Source organism: Chiloscyllium plagiosum, chromosome 17 (assembly GCF_004010195.1).
Source record: "Chiloscyllium plagiosum isolate BGI_BamShark_2017 chromosome 17, ASM401019v2, whole genome shotgun sequence".
Taxonomy (NCBI): domain Eukaryota; kingdom Metazoa; phylum Chordata; class Chondrichthyes; order Orectolobiformes; family Hemiscylliidae; genus Chiloscyllium; species Chiloscyllium plagiosum.
The window spans coordinates 40207719-40212349 of NC_057726.1; positions in this window are offsets into that span (position 1 = coordinate 40207719).

Genomic DNA, 4631 nt, shown 5'->3' on the forward strand with positions numbered 1-4631 from the left:
TATTGTACACTATGCTACTTTCTCCCCACCCCCATCTCCCTCCCATTTATCTCTCCACCCTGGAGGCTCCCTGCCTCCATTCCTGATGTAGGGCTTTTGCCCGAAATGTCGATTTTCCTGCTTCCTCGGATGCTGCCTGACCTGCTGTGCTTTTCCAGCACCACTCTATTCTAAACTCTGGTTATATCTCCAGTTTCAATTACATTTACTATCGGGTTACCAAGTCAGAACTGGCCCTCAATCACCTGTTCAGAACTGGACCTAGAAGTACCTCTGAAGATAGGCAAGGAACAGAAAATTAGGAAGTGTTCCAAATATTTCCAGAGTTCCAAGGAGGAGTTCCAAATATTTGGTCATGCAGAACATGTAGGATGAGGAAAGCTTGCATTCGGAAATATTTTTTCATGAATCTAGTGACAATTTTGGAAGTCACCAGTTTCACACAAAACCATTTTAGCTGATGTGCTACAATGAAATGAAGTAACAAATTATTATCCATGTTAACTCATTATTGCAAGTTGGATACTAATACATCTTGCAATCAGAGGACACCACATTGAATTTTTTTTAAAAGAATAGAGATCTTTATATGCCTGTTATTTTTAGAAATCCACTAATTTGATCTATGGTTGAATTAAAAAAGGAGAGCAAATGCTAGGGGAAGCTGTGATTTGATTCTGCCAAAGATAATTTTTGAAGGAGAGGATGTAATCTCGTCTCCTCACCTACACGCATATCAGGAAAAAGACATATACCAACCCAATTTTTCCTAGGCTATTGCATGATAGAAACATTCTTGGTTGTTCCAGTGTATTGCACAATCATGCAAATAGTTAATGGGATGCCGTGTTTGCTTAAAATATTTGCTTTTAATTTACTATTGTTATGGATTCATAGTTAAGTATTATTGAAGCTTAACTTGCACCCATCAAACTGTGTGGACACTCTGGTACTGTCACAACATCATAAGTTCCCAATGGCCTGAAGAGAGAAATAAAGCAAATGCGACTTCTTCTACATGTATACAAAGTAAGGATTAGAGTGAAGATTAGTGAAGCAGGCCATTTATTACATATTTGTAAATAAACTGAATGAGAATTGTGTGAAATGTATGGATGTCACAAAAAATGTGAGTTATTTCCTTCAGCTCTCAAAGGCATTGGTTTGACACGAATACTGACAACCAAGACATTCTACACCAAAATGGCCATGTTTCATGTGTGAACCTGGACAGCAATGGTCAGTAGGCTATTAGAGCGCATTACACCTGAGCCCAACTGTGCCAATTAACATTCTCACTTCCTGGAAGGAATCACAGGATGGTTAGGAGTTTTCATGTTTCCCGTGGCTACGGATTCAGGTTCCAATCTGGAACATGAGCATGTTCCAGAGGAAAAAACCAATAAAACTTGTGAATGATGCATATTGGTCTGACTCATCTTGCATACCTGAAATGGAGCTCCTGCTCTATCAGTTTCCAAGTTTGTGGAATAAGCTTTTTCCCAATTGTACTGACCTCAGTAAATATTAGAATATCAGGTGGTTCAAATTAAATTTCTTACATAATGTTATGCCCCACTCAGGCAGCACACTGAAAATCAACCCCACTATTGCCAGAGTCATCGCAAAATTGTTAAAAAATTATGGAGTTCAGAGTCTCCAATTTATCTGTCAGATAGACCAAGGTTAGATGAAAACAATGAGTGGTTTTCTGTAATTAGCAAGAGCTCTAATATATTACAAATAGACTCCAACTACAGGTGAACTGCTATGAACTGAAAACATATAACTGTACTAGAGAACTGTATATAAAACTTTAAGCCCCTTCTAAAACGCCCCATTATACATACGCAGAGCCAGACACAGACAGTCAAAAAACATTGGTGTTGTGAATAGGTGGTATGAAAATACTATTGAGATAACATTTCAATGGCTCCAGTCCACAGGGTTTGCTAAGAGGGTCTCTGTGTTTGCCAGGACTTGTTGATCTTCAATCTTTCTTCTTATTTTTTCACAGGAGAAACTGTGATTGATATATTAACTGTAAAGTCTCTCAGTGACTTGTCAGAGCCACAGCTTACAATAACTGATGAGTGAAAATAAATTGGCTTTCTTCAGGCTTTAGGATATTTACTGGAGAGAAAGATGCACCACCACCCTTCCCAGAAGGCTGAGGTTTTCTGGCAGTATCATTCACACCTACAGGCTTTTCAGCTATCCAGGCAAAAATCAGATTGTCATTGCCCAGCTGATAGCATTTCTCATTTGGAGTCACAACACCAGAAACCAATTGACTACTTTCCACCATCCAAATCTCAGATTGCACAGAACAGCTGCTGCAAACAGTTTGAACAAAGCACAGTACAAACACAACACCAAGTGAGCTTCTGTAACTTGCTTTTAAAGTGTGCAACAATTCCTCCCACAACCCTTCATTTTAAAACAGTAACTTTTTCCATTTTAGCCCACAATCAAAAATACAAAAAAAACTGTCTTTTCAACAGAATGAAGATTAATAAAATTAACAAACACAGATGTCCAAAATATTTTGCCAAATAAGTCTTTTGAAGTTCAGTTACTATTATGATGCAAGTGCATGTATTGATCTTTTTAAACATTGTTCTGTCCAGGAGATTCAAACAGCTTGGCCTTACACTCCATTATTCCTCCTTGAACATATGAAGAGAGGTTCTGGTGCAATAATAAGCAAATGCTACATTGTTGTAGGAATTATCCTTCAAGTTTTATGTCTGTTTTCATGTTTCATATGAATTTTTACCTCATGGCAGCATCCCAAGAAATAACTTCCAAGTTTTTAGTCAATATTACAGCCTCAACCAAGCTGAGCACAACATTGTTCTTATATTTTCCTACTTAAGAATAAATTATTTTTCAAATTAGTTCAGAGTTCAAGTTCTGGATTTTGAGAGATCCACAAGGGGTAATAAATAAGGTAATAACTTTTTAAAAAAATTAATATAATTTTTTTTAAAATTATTTTTCCAATAGAGTTCATCAATGCAATTAATATCTGAAACAATATTTAATGCCACTTGATATTTTCACAATTGTCAGTGCTTGCAATTTTGAATAATGAATCAACAGGTTGCGTATACACTTAGTTGCTGACTGTGCCTCAGGAATCACACGTGGTAGATTTTTTGTTCTGGGAGGGAGAGGAGGTTCCCTCTAGCTCAGGTCTTGTGGAGGCCATGTCTTTATTTCTTCTGCTTTGCCTCTTGCTTGTTATTTAGAACTTTACATCATTACTGCGCTAGCGGTATTATCATAAATCATGTTGGAGATTTCCATCAGGTCTGCATTAAGTTGCTCTTGAAGCATCTTCTACAGGGCTGATGTTTTCAGTTTCCTCAATGGCAAACATGGCCTACAAACTCTGAAGAACTCAGAACACATCCTTTCCAAGAACTGTTAGTATAAACAAATCGCACAATTTTAATAAGGGATCACTCAGACTATAGATTTCTTTTCCTCAAAAATAGCAGTGAATCAGATGTGTTTCTGTGACAATCCTGTAGGTATTTTGGATGGAAGTTTATGAAGTTTTAATGACATGGACTACGATGAGGTTTGTGGCAGAAGCACACAACAAGTCGGGTGTTGAGACAAAATTCTTTCTGAGCACCAGCAAGTTACTAAAGAAAGGGAACTATTGCTTGTTAACGTCATTACCTTTGGTGCCCAGGACAGATTCCAGTCTTTCAACTACTCCAACCCCTCACTCTGGCAGCTATCCAAAGTTAAACCAAACAGCTTAACTCATTAAATTTTTATCACTCATTTATAATAATATCTATTAATTAGAGCCCCATGTTCATATACTCCACCCTCACACTCACACAGTGATGCTCTCTTCCTGGAGGAATATCTTCTTGTCCACTCTTGTATGGGAGCAATTGATTTGTGCAGATGTTTTAAAATCAGCAAAAACCACTTCAGCACCTTCACATCACATTTGATGACTTGAAACATTTATAAAACACCAAATAATGGGACAACAGTCAGAGAAAATAAACAACCAGCAACTAACCAGTAAGTAGTTTCTGATCTCTTTGAATAACAGTGGTGGAGAGTCCTTTCTGCTGTTTAGACATGTTTGGCTGTGTGAGCTTAAGAGAGACAGTTGGCTTCAGTGTGGGACTCCATAATGATAGTACTGTTATTGAATCAGCATTATGTCATTATCTGCATGCTCTATACACTACCTGCGATCTTATTGTGTGTGTGCTAACTCATTTATCAAGGTGGCATCTGGTACTCTTTGTGTTGTGTTCACAGACCAAGAATGCCATTTTAGTGATCTAGGTGCAATTTTATCAGTTGCTTCACTCACTTAGAGTCATAGAGTCATAGAGATGTACAGCATGGAAACAGACCCTTTGGTCCAACCCATCCATGCAGACCAGATATCCCAACCCAATCTAGTCCCACCTGCCAACACCCGGCCCATATCTCTCCAAACCCTCCCTATTCATATACCCATCCAAATGCCTCTTAAATGTTGCAATTGTACCAGCCTCCACCACATCCCCGGCAGCTCATTCTATATATGTACCACCCTCTGCGTGAAAATGTTGCCCCTTAGGTCTCTTTTATATCTTTCCCCTCTC